The sequence below is a fragment of the Pogona vitticeps genome, chromosome 8 (assembly GCF_051106095.1).
Source record: "Pogona vitticeps strain Pit_001003342236 chromosome 8, PviZW2.1, whole genome shotgun sequence".
NCBI lineage: Eukaryota > Metazoa > Chordata > Lepidosauria > Squamata > Agamidae > Pogona > Pogona vitticeps.
This window is the reverse complement of record NC_135790.1, coordinates 25,141,929-25,155,267: the sequence shown is the minus strand read 5'-3', so window position 1 is coordinate 25,155,267 and position 13,339 is coordinate 25,141,929.

Below are 13,339 nucleotides of genomic sequence, written 5' to 3'. Positions count from 1 at the left end.
TAATGTACAGCACTATTGTGGGGAGGAACAAAAGGCTTTGAAATTGATAATTTTGAAGATCACACATACAAACAAGTCCGCCACCATTTTCCTCATCTGGTTCTGTGCTTCAGTGTGTTATAATAGCTTGCCTTGCATACATTAAGGAGGAGAAAGCTGCTTCCTTTGTTTTATCTTCCTGCACAGAAAACCTCCGGTTGCTTAATTTCTTTGTACCGGGCTGCAGCTAAAGACACAAGAGCAGTTTGAAGAAGAAGAAAAATTAAGGTGGAAGCAAGGTCTAAGAAACTCCCATTAAATTAAGTCAAAAAGTACTATTTTTTTAAGTGTCTTTTTCTGATTTTTTTTTTCCTGGGAGTCTGGGAAGATTACCACTATCCTTCCATCTTTGCAGCATTTCCAAGCCCATTACCACCACCACCACTCTGCCAGCCTAATGGAGCAAAGGTACACCATTAGATTATATGGGATAAGGGCAAAAAAAGAGGGAGGGTATGGGTAAGGTCCATGCCCTTTGGAAGAAGTCCTTTGAATAGTGTTGGCTGAAAGAAGTAGGGGGGGGGTAGAAGCTCAAGCTAGGGGAATGAAGCTCACCTTCTAGAGGGCTTCCACTTGTTTCTCCTCCCCCTTATCTTGGTTCCTGTCATGCATTCATTCTCCTCTCTTGAATATAATGGAGGGACCATTAGCAGGGAAGATTGGTCAAAGGACGTCAGATGTTCTAAAGCCTAGTGCTTCTTAGAAGCAGGTTGGAATCAACTCCCAGTCTTCTTGTCTGAGTTTGGGTTGGAAGCACTTTGCCAACCCAAAATCTCCCACGTTGGTAGCCGCGTTGTTTAATTCTACCGAATTTCCAAAGAATAGTCGTATGGTACACCTGAAGCTATAGGAAGTTCTGTCAGTGTCTTCCTCCCTCCCTCCCTCCACAATGACAACCAGACTCCTGCCTACTGCTCAAGTACGTACCATGAGTCTCGTCACTGTTTTGGTGTTAATGCATCATCCTCCCATTCATGAGAAGCAATTGGGGGGCATTGGCATCAAGCTCAGACATTGGATTTGCTTTGTGTGGGGGGAGGGATGGCTGCAACAACTCCCTGTCACCTATTCTGAACCAAGTCCCAAGAGAAAATTCTCAATCCCAAACCAATTAGGAAGGTCCATTGGGGCCTCATAGCATTTGCTTCTCAGAAACCCAGTTTTATAGCATCCAACAAGAACAGAAATGCTAAGACATCCCTGGCTTTGAAGCACCAGCCAGCTTACACATTTTCTAGCAGTGTAATATGGAAACAAGTATCTGGATGTCGCCTTTTCAGTAAAGAAGTGGAATGCAGCAAGATATAGGCCCTTCCTAATTCATTGGAATTGTCTCCTTCCAAACTATATGGACTGTCTGGAAGTGGCAGATCCCCATATAGGTTTGCCAATACTGTAATGGTAAAGTGGGAGAAGTCATCAAGGTCATTACCATAGCCACCCAATGCAGACAGCTGGGTGGGTCCTTAACAAATGTCGAACAAGTTTTTGGTAAAGGTAATGACTCCTACTTACATATTCAGGAACCTCATCCTCAAATACTTTGCATAATTATAGGGAAAGTTGGCAACAGCCTACTGTTCCTGGAGAAAACCCATTTGTTTCCCAGCTATTGTGAGGATCTAGCAGTTAGGCTCAAAGAGAACAGGAGTCTGAGAATTTCAGTTGTCAGTACTGGATATTGTAGACAATATGGCATCTGACACAGGTCTGTATTTCTCTTTCTCTGTGTGTGTGTGTGTATCTGTCTGTCTGCTTGTCTGTCCCTTCTACTCTGAAAGTCCAGGGGCTCTCTGACCTTCTGGTCTCTGGTTCTAAGAAACTTCCAAAGGCTACATCCATCACAGAGCAGCCCTTTGAGATGATGCCTTATGATGCATAAGGTTGAGATCTGACAGATGATAGACAGACAGACAGACAGACAAGTAGACAGGCAGGCAGATAAACAGACAGAATAAGTACAGACCTGTGTCAGATACTGTATTGTCTACAATAGCCAGTTGTTGTTGTTGTTGTTGTTTAGTCATTAAGTCGTGTCCGACTCTTCGTGACCCCATGGACCAGACAATAGCCAGTATTGTCTACTAAAATTCAAGAATAGTTAGGTTAGGGTTAGGGCTAGGATTGTGGTAGCGATAGAGGTCTCATTGAGTTTGGGGAGCATGAATAAGGACTGGTGTTTTTCTCAAATGTAAAACTTTCTACAACACATAATTCAAATACACCAGAGAGTCACACCCAGCCTATGCAATGTACATCTTGACTAGAAAAGTTAAAAATACTTCCATTCTGATCCATTTAGGCCTTCTTGACTCAAGATGTCCCGATAAGGAAGTTTCAGCCCCGGTGAGATACCTCGCCTCAGGCAAGAACAAAGTAAGTAACACATTTTCCCCCTCATCAGTGACTCTATAATTTGCACTCATGGTCTCTGTGTGCAAAACCAGTGTCTTTTCCTCTGAGAACCCAAGGTTGCACATATCATTGTCGTTTTGCACAATTCGGACCCTTTGCAAAATTTTGTTTCACACAGAAATACTTTTCTCATGTCAAAGGTGCCACAAAATGCCTCACTTTTCCCATCAGGTGAGTAGAATATTGCAATGGTCCCCCGTGCTTGCATGCAAGAACAAGATAAGCAAAGATTTACACCCCCCAAATTCTTCACCAAAGGAGGAAGTCTTTCACTCAAATCTTCGCTGTGACTACCCTTTGAAAATCTAAATTTTTTCTCCAAGTTCTCTTTTTTAATTTTAAAATTTCCTATTGATATTGAAGTGCCAGTTCTACTACCGACCTGTTCTCCCTTGACCATTCAAGACTTTTTGGGCCCTTCACGTTGCTTCATTGATGCATACCAGCTGCAGGCATGCGTTGAACTGGAACTTTAATCTTGAACATAAGCAGTGGGACAAAGGTGTTCGGCTACGATGGGGCAGATTCAAGGGGGGGTCCTGGAATAAAACGCCACATAAACCACCCAAGCTTCACCTGATTTCATGTCGAAAGAATGTGAAACTTCTCAGTAAGAAAATGGAAACCAGCCCCTCTGGGCTTGCAGTGGGCCTTGATCTTTCCAGAAAAGCTGTTCTGAATTTTAAGGATGTAATGAACCTCTCTCTCTCTTTCTTTCTTTCTCTCTCTCTCTCTCTCTCATTCTCTCTCTATTCAAAAAGACTCAGAACAAAGCCAAATTAAGTTAACGAAGGTTTTATTAGGTGCACTAATGATTCCAAGCGTTTAAAACATTTTTAAACATTTTGGAATATTTTAAAAATAGCAAAAACGCGGCTGTCAAAAAAAAAAGCGTTAAGCGAAACAAGGGGGCCTAAAACCAAAAACGTTAAGCGAAGCATGGTCCCAAAATTGTTAAGCAAAAATCGCCCATAGGGAAAATCGTTAAATGAAGTGCAAGATCGCTCCGAAAAAATCGTTAAGCGAATTTTTCGTTATACGAAGCAATCGTTAAGCGAGGCACCACTGTAATAATTCTAGAACTGCAGAGCTGGAAGGGACCCTATGGATCACTGACCCTTGGGGAGGGAAGGGACCATTGACAGTGGGGAAATCAAACTCCCAACCTCTGGCTCCACAGCCGGATGCCTAAACTCCTGAGCTATCCAGCAGTATTAAGAAGAGGGAAAAATGGGTTATGCAGATTTCAAGCTGTACTTCCCTCCAAAACTATTATTGGCTTTTCTTCAAGCTGCAAGCAAATGAAAAGTGTCATCTGTTGCCTTCCATAGAAAAACACCTTTTTGCCCAACTAATGATGAACATTTGCAGGCAGGAATTACCCTGTTAATATTACCTAGACGATTAAGAGGAGAACAGCAGGAGATAGATGCCAGAATATGGAGCTAAATATGGCTGTTAGCTTAGTCTATCTTTTTACTTCATCACATGCTTGTTAACATCAGTCTTTTCCCAACCATGTTGCCAGCATGTAGGTGTCTTGCTTTCTTCTACCAGGCCTCTGCTCCCACTCAGATATGTCTGCATCATTTGCTGGTACCCAGCATTGCCCGCCTTGTCTGGTTACATTCCAAAACACAAAGTGCGGCCACTGTACTCTGAGCATTTTTTAGATCACAACGCCAGCACTGCTGATCTTACCCACTGTGTATCTCAGCACATGTTCTTTAAGGTCTAATCATCCTTTCAAGTCATGGTGATGTCCCGGTGCTTCTGCTGGAGAGAGAAAAGGGTCTGAGATCTCTCAGGACTACAAATCAAGTCTGGCTGTTTATTGCCATCCTCAAGCAAAGAAGAAGCAAAAGTTCTACTGTTCTTCTGCAGCTCATGAATCACTCCTTCTGCCTTGTCTCCCAGGCTGTGGTTTATCAAGGAACAAAAGATTTTTTTAGGCAGGAGTTTTCTATAAGCCAGCAAACTCAGATTTCAGTTCTGAGCATAACTGATTAAATTGTTTCCTACTGCTCCCAGCACAATCTGAAAGGCCTAGATGCCTTTTTTTTTTTTCCAAAGTGTAATCTGAGACTTTTCACTTTTCTTCTTTTCAGTAAAATCCTATCCACACACCATATCACAAACAAGTTGCAAAACTTCCTTCAGTTTTACAAAGTTTGCCACCTTGTATGGGGAAGGCAGTTCAAGAAATCTATGCTAACTCAACCCTCTATAGGTTCACAGGGCTAGATTCCATAGGACTGGAGTGTAAATGTTATTAGGACCATGAATCTATTATACAAATTTTGATCAATGGAACATATGCTTTTCAGTTGATCAATTGATCTGTCAAATTTGCACATGTTTGCACAAAGAAAACCATTATTTCTAGAGCATGATTTCTTTTTAAATGATGTACATATGCGTCATAGTAGGCTTGATCTGAAGGGGAGATCATACAAGAAAGGGAATGGATACTTTTTCCATTCACAATGTTGTCCTTTCAGGCATGCAAATCTTTCAAAGCTGGTGCCTGATAATTCAGGTATATAAATGAAACTGTGCTTCTCTCCTAATGGACAGTAGCAAAACCAAAACAAATCTACAGATAGAGGCAAGCTGGTAGCAGAATAAACAGACTGTATTTTACTAGGAACTTAGCTTCTAACAAGGTGCTAAATTTGTGTTAATGGTATTGCCTAGCTTAAAAGAGGCCTTCTTTCCTATGTGTCAAAAAAGGGGAAAATGGCTTTTTTGAGATGGTGCCAGTTTTGGACAATGTGTAGGTGATGGTGTCATGTCTGTCAAGTTCCTTCCAACTTACGATGACACTGTAAATTAATGACATGTTTGCAATCATTAACATCCCTGCCAAAATCATCCAAACTCAAGGCCCCAACTTTCTTTATTGAGCTAATCTTTTCCTTTTCCCGCTGCCTTCAACTTTTCCCAGCATTATTATTATTTATTTGATTTGTACCCCGCCCATCTGGCCTAAAAGGTCACTCTAGGCGGCTAGCATTATTGTCTTTTCCAATGAGACTTGTCTTCTCTTGGTGTGCCCAAAATACAATAGCTTTATTTAATCCTTAATTCTAGTGGAATCTTCTTGGTCTGATCTAGCACCCACTTCTTTGTCTTTCTGACAGCTCACAATATACACAAAGTTCTCTTTGAACGCTATCTTCCAAACACGCCAGTTTTCTTCATTACCAGCTATCACATCTGTACACAATTGGGAATATCATAGTATGGATTACCTTGGCATTGGTCTTTCTTGTGATTTCTAAGTGGTAGAAGGATAGATATTGGAAGAGTCCATGGGTATGGAGGAGTTTCACACTATATTAGACAACCTACGTTCTTGAGGTACAATTAGCAAATGCGCATGCGAAAACATTCCTAGATCGTCTGGGGCCTCAAAACAGAAAACTTCTTGAGATTTTAATATTAGATTTGTAACTTGACAAACAAACCATGATGTCTGACCAGGTAAGTTTCCCTAACACTAAAATCCAGGTGAGGTTTTATCAACAATGTCCTACACCACAAGGCACAGGGGAAAGTAAACCAGTTGTGAGAATTTCTGCCAAGGGGTGGGGGAAGTATCCATTTAAATGCAGCTTCAGAATATCCCCGCTAAATCTGGGGCTGGGGGCTTGATCATACTGGGAGTGGGGTGGGAGGAAATGCCCGGAGGCATTAAAGCAATCAGATATTTAGTTGGACATGTTAATTCTCTGACTTCCTGGCAATTTGGTAATGTGAGATGAAATGCACACTGGAAAGGGGAAAAATGGGGGGGGGGGAGAGAAAATTAAAGACACCAGCTTAACTCCAGAGAAGGAATCTAATCATCTGAAGCCTTCGCCTTGATATATTGTTGCTTTGATAAGTTCAAACAAGTGTGACTCAGTAGACAACCATTTTATCAGTGCAGAACAAAAACTGGCATGGGATTATTACGCTTTTAATCCAAAGAGCTGCTGTGTTTGGAGATCCTCAGCCTCTTTGTGGTGTCATATTAGCTCGGCCAGCCTCTTGTGAAAAGAATGCATTGTTGTGCGAAGTTGAGTCCGGATCTCTGCTCCATTGGTTGGGTAAAATGGCAGTTGATTTAAAAAGAACCAGTTTGTCTGGAGAAAGGATTAGCAGATTAAGGGGGCTGCATGTAATTTTTTCCCCCCTATGTAATGTTAAGTTACATTTCATAACTAAAAAGGATTAATTAAAACGCTAATGGAAGAAGAGATGTTATTCTCCCCTCTCTTTTTTCCCAAGGACAAGTGACTTGGAACATGTTATGATGGGTGGATGTTTGATGCCCGTTGCCTTGATGGCATCGGAGCAAGCGATGGAAGGATCTTTGCCCAATTGTCAGCTGATGCAAATGGCACTGAAAGTTAATGACTGTGTTATTGTTTCGACAGCTGATTTTTCTCCCCCGTCATGTTGTCATTATCTTCGAAAATTGTTTTTAAAATCCCAACCCATGCATGTCTGCACTAGGAAGAGGGTGTGTGAACTGAGGGCCATCAAGCTGTGTCATCTCTCCCTTGCTTGGAAAGAAATGCCTTTTAGCTTTAGATGAGTTCTCTTCTCCCTCCCTCCCTCCATCTTTCCCGCCCTCCTGACAGCTTTGTAAGTGCCTCAACATGATCTCACTGAGCTCAGACGTTGGGATTTACAAAGCTCATGCTCCTCAAAAACGGCAAGATTTTCCTTCTAAAGAGGAGGTGTTTCTGTATAATGCTGGACCTGCCTGTGAAACTCTCTGCCCAGAAAAGTGTATAGGACAAATCTCTTCATATTCTCATGGCTGGAGCCATACCTCAATGGGAGAAAACCTCTTTTTGCATCTAGAACAGCTCAGGTTTGACCCTGACCATTTCCCTTTGGGAAATCAGGTAGCAGAAGGGAGTGGGAGAGATTTACCTGCAACCCTGGATAGCCAGTGTTGGGCAGAGCTGACTACAGGAGCAATAGATAATTTCCTAATGTAGAACATTAATCAAGTTCACAGCTTTCTTCTCTACCTGGACTCTCAAATACTGTTGGAAGGACTCGTTCACCAACAGGATACAATTCCAGTCCTCTGTTTCTACTGTCTCTCCTCAACTGGGTAGGGGCAAATTTGGTGAGTGTAACGGAAATGAGTTGATATCAAAAATCTGCAGCTAGTTCATGGGCCAGCTCCCATTCCTTCACTTCAACAGTTACCCATGTGAAGAGGATAAATGAACCAACATTGTTCTGATACTGAGATGTGGGGGTATGTTCTTTCCTCAGAAACCTTTTGCTTAGAAAGCCTAAACAACTGGATGCTTCAGCTGTGGTCATTACAAGTTGCACCAAACTCAGTTCCTTCTGCCTCTCTCTTCCCTGTATTTCAGTTCTATGGAAAATGGACTGCATGCTAACTCACTATTGGGTGGCCACCAGTTGCCAACTGGCTACAAACAAATATATTGGATGAGACACGTTGAGTGGGTAATTCTTTTTCTGAACATTGTTGGATGGGTAAAGCAGGTGGCCCTTCCCACTTTCAAACTAATGTCCGGTTGCAAGGGGAGCAGAAAATCAGGGTGGAGATGGGGCAGCCATAAGAGCAGGATAAGCTGCAAAAGGGGAAGCGCTAGAGCACATAAGTACATATCACACATGTGCATGGCATTGGTGGTGATCCTTAGCATCTTCAATGGAAAGCGGCATTGATTAGAAAAGGCCAGAACTTAGAAGCAATGAATTTGGTCCAATTTGATTGCCTCTCATGCGTTACTTTTTTAGCTAATGAGGATATGGTGAAGTCACATTTCAGAAGTAACATGAGCAGCTAAGTCTATCACATTAGTTTAAATTTTCCCACAACTCGACTCACTGATCATCTTTCGAACCCTACAAATGTTCAAAGAGGTGTAAAGCAGTGGTCCCCAACCTTGGGCCTCCAGATGTTCTTGGACTACAACTCCCAGAAGCCTTCACCACCACCTCTGCTGGCCAGGATTTCTGGAAGTTGAAGTCCAAGAACATCTGGAGGCCCAAGGCTGGGGACCACTGGTGTAAAGGATCTGTTGCAATGTGGGTCCATCTTGGTATCCAAGAACAACCGTTTGCCCTGCCAGCTACTCACATCAGAATTGTAGAAATATCCCTGGTTAACTTTTCTGTTCGCACATTTGTCCAAAGACAGTGCACATCCCTACTGTGAACTATATTTAAAATGATGATGTACATCATGCTCATGGAGATACATGATTTTGACTGCCATGACAGCCAATCTCTCTTCTCCCAGCCCATGAGTTGAGAAATACTAAGTCCCACCATGTGGCCAATGCCGCTGTGGCCAACTTTTCTATTTTGCTGCCATTGTTGCTGCTTTTAATATTTTTCTCTTTATTTTTGTTCTCTATTATACGGGGTGTAACCGCCCAGAGTTGTGCCTTGGCACTAATGGGAGCTGGATAAAAATTGAACCAACGAATGAACGAACAAACAAATGAACGAACAAATGAATGAACAAACAAACTGCTGCTCACCCTCCTAGCCCAAGCTTCCTTGCATCCATGACCGTACCCATGTACAATGCTTCCTCTCCTTCTCCCTCTTCCCCCATGCAAAGTTCTCAGAAGGGCCCATAGAACTTCCCCAGGGCAAACATTGCTTCTTGTCTTTGCTTTGATTCAGGCTGCAACTTCAGCTGCTTTTCTAAATCAGACTTTGCATCCCAAGTTTGGAGAGGGAGGAGTAAGAATGCCCCAGTTTCAGCATCCGGTAGTAATCTGGAAGAAAAACAAGACTGGGTTTCTCTGAATGTTTACCACAAGACTGTCCAACATAAGATCTGGAAATCTGTTCAGGTACCTCTGGATTCCTCAGTGCAATGGACGGCAGCAGTAATCAGAAAATACACCAAACATTGACACATCTTGAGGGCTGGAAAGTTAACTTGCTGAATGAGTGAAGAGGGCTAGCATAGTCATGACTGTCACTTTACATGCTCCTGCATCAGCTATGCCTCCAGTCCCAGTGTTTAAGTCCTCTGTGACCAGGAAGGGAGGCAACAGTGAAGGAGGAGATGCAGCGATGTAGACTGGCAAGATTGAGGGTGCCTTGTGTATGTGATTTGGCTGTGGTCAGAATCAAAGTGAGAAGCTGGTGTTTGTGTGTGAGAGAGAGAGAGACAGAGGGAGGGAGGGGTCAAAAGAGAGATGGAAGGATGGCATATGGGCAAGAGATATTTTCAGAAATTAACTGCTTCTCCTAGAATTCCCATGCTGCTGAAACCTGACATTTGGAGGCAAGGGATGACCTTTGTGAAGAGCAGCTTCTGAACATCTAATAGACAAGAAGTTCAAAATTCGAGAGAATGAAAGGAAACATAACAGACCTCCTTATGCATTGGATCAACTTTATGCCCACAAACTTGGCACCTGCTGACTGTTTTGGACTTTACCTTCTACCAGCCCTAGCTGACAATGGTCAAGGATTCTGGGAACTGTAGTCCAAAGCTCTGAGCTGTCTTAGACCATATTCCCTGGTTACACTTTAAACAGTTTGTGTGGTTTTTTAAACTGTCTCTAGCCCTGTGGTGCTTACGTTCAGATATGAGGAGAACAGTGCCTTCGTCCCACTTGCCCCTTCCATCATCCCTTCTGCTATCCTCCTACAAGGTGTCTGAAGCAGACAATCCATGTGATGCATGGATGCCTTCCATCTAAGTTAGAACGCTGGAAAATCTCAGTTCCGACTCATGTTCAGATGGCAGAGAACCTCGGCTTCGGATTTGTCCTCCTGCAGAAACATAGCAGGGTGATGGAGCAGAAGATGGACAGGAGGGCTGCCACACACCTTCTCCTTGTGTGCAGAATAACAGACACAGGTGGCTTTTGAAGAAATGACATCTGTTTCATAGGTGCTGCTGCAGCAACAGCTATACCGCAGTTATATCATAAGACCTAGGACAAACCAGAACAAATGGAAATCTAAAACAATTGGAACCAGTTTGGACAATACAAAGCAACTGATATAGTTGTAAAACCATTTCTTTGAAAACTGTACGCAAAACACTATAAGCCTTAGCCACCAAAGGCGATGGTGAGAAAGACTCGTACAACAGCCCTGCAAGACGTCATTGGACGCGTTGCTCCGGAGATGAAGGGCTCCCTTTGACCATGACAGTCCTCCATTGGGTACGTCATGAAGAGCCAATGAGAAGTGATCTTACGGTGGGGTGGTGAGTTTTGCAAAACTGTAGTCGTTATGTCAGGGATAGCCTGGGAGAGAAAAGGGGCATTGTGTCCGGGATTAGCCCAAATGGCAGGGTTTCGTTAACAACAGACTCGCTTTTTAGCCAAACAAAGATAGTTAGGCGGTAAAAGAGAACATGTCTAGAATGTGTACGGCTAATTGGAAATGTATATTACCTCCACTTGGTAGGCAAGTGGTGGCGCTGGGTGTTCGCATATTGTCGTTTGGAAAAATGTCAAATTGGTGAAGGCTTTTCCCAGGCTGCATGTCAAGCCACAAAGCCGCAACTATAGGGTGGGCTTTGGCTTACATCCTACCTTTGAAAGAAAAAAATGGAAGGCCTATTTAAACCTAAATTGTACAGGATTTTCAGACTGTACCACTTCAGACTACAGATGGGGGAATTCTGCATATGAAAGTGGGTGGTTGGGGGAAACCCACACCTCCCCGTAACCCGGACATCAAGTATGTCAGAGAGATGGAGTTCATCACAGCTTGACACACTGACTTTCCACATGCATGGATTTAATACTCAGGCATTCATATGTGACTTTTCCCAAATGAAGTTTTCTCTGAGGAGAGAGGTATGCCATGTCCTTTCACCTCATATTTAAGTCTGTTCTTAGAGATCAGGATGCTAAAAAGATCTTGCGGTTGAAGGTGTCTGAGGTTCTAGCCTGACCCCCACAATAATCAGCTGTTATTTATGGACCTCATTCATAGGGAGGAGGGAATATGTGCCCATGTGTGTAGGATCACTTTGGAGGACTTCAAAGTTCCTGGCATGTCAGTTTACTTCTGAAGCATCTCTGTTCTCCTGTGAGGAGAAGATCAGAGGTGGGCTGGTTCTTCCTGCCTGCTGGAGATCTAACATGATGGACCTTCATCACCCACCTTCTACGACAAACCAGGAGAAAGTGACTAAGCCACTGGCTCTCTGGTTTGCTTCTTTGTTTTCTTCATGGAAGTTATTCTGAGGGAAGGCAAATGAACGGATGTTAAGAGGAAACTTTACCTGAAGCTTTGGAGGTCAAATAAAGTCAGGGATGAGCCATCACATTTCAGCGGAACTCTTTAAGTAGCCCCTTCACTAGGCACAGCTTAAAAAGCAGTGCTTGGTCCTTGTTCCGTTATCCTGCATTTCAAGGGTCATATTGAGGCATTTATTTGTTTTATATCCTGCTTTTCAGCAAAGATTGGCTCCTAAAGGTCTGCTTTAAAAGCTACAAAGAAGTACAACAAGTTAGCACTTTGTGGACGTGTTCCTATGGCAGTCTTCTCTAGACTTTGGTGAAGGATTAAATGCAGAACTGGCCCTCCCATTAGGCAGAGCAAGAGTTGTTTCCTCAGGCAGTAGCAGATGCTGGGAGGCAAACAAAAGTGTTGAAGGAGATCGTGCTCTGTGCCTCTTACCTAGTCAATTGCCTTCAATGTAGTGGAGGATGATTTCCCATCATTCTTAGGTTCTAGGCTGTTTCCTTCCCTATGGAGCTGGCTGATGTGCAAAACTCCAATACACAGAAGTAGCTGTTGCAATGATCTATGCCACCTTATTGGATGGGATGATGCCAACGATCTCTTTATGGATGGTGGGTTGAAATCCTAATGTAACAACCCAGAGGGCAGTACCCACCACACCCTTGTTTGTAGTGTCCCACACAGTGTCCCTTACGACAATCAGCAGTTTGTTGATTGTCGTAAAGTGAAAATCGGTTCCCGAAGCAGGGAACCGATCATCGTTAAATGAAAAAAAACCATTTAAAACATCGTACAGCGATTTCCTGGTTAAGCTAGGCAATCGTTAAGCGAGGCACCACTGTATTTGGCAGCATTAAACTGCGCTCATGCAAATCCTAGTCATATGGCAAAGGTTGGGGCAGGGATACCCATGTGTTCTCTCCTCTTCCCACCCCCCATGGCCCTGTTGTGAAGCCTGGGAAACTGAGTCTGTGACCCCCCACCCCCACTGCAGCAGTAGCAGGCCCAGAGCAGGTGGGGAACAGATCAGGGATTTGAGAAGCCTGAAGGATATCACTGGGTTTCCGCCAAGCTTGGTCTTCTGTCAAGTCGGAGGCAAAGACAATCCACAGCTGGCAGGAGCGCCATCCCTTAGTCGCTCGGGTGGGTAGGGTTTTATAAGGGTCAGAGAGTTTTAGGGTAAGCGCCAGGAGCAGGATTTGTGGTGTGAATTTTGTAGGAAGGTTCCAAGCAGCAGGAAATGCCGGACATGCTGCAGTGATACCATTGCCTCAACCTGGAGCTTGTTTAGACACAATTCAGAGCCAACCCGAAACTACTGTTTTCTCCATTGTGTTCTTTGGCACCTTTCCTCTTGCAGCCCATTTTCAAAGAAGGCCTACAACTACTAGACCTCATATCATCTGAATCTTTTCCCATTTGATGGGGAAAACAGTTTCCTATTTAATCCACTCCAAAGTTTGGGTGCAACGGAATACGCACAAACATTTTGTACTGTGCTGGCCACCAAAGTGAAGCGGCTCCACCTAGGATGTAAATCCCAACTTGGTGTTGTCTTCATACATTCAAGACAACATGAGGGGCTTTGCGTGCCACTTATACAGCCGGGGACATTTTCCTACCATCCCGGTTATCTTGAAAAGAGGTGACCTGCCCTCCTCTTCTT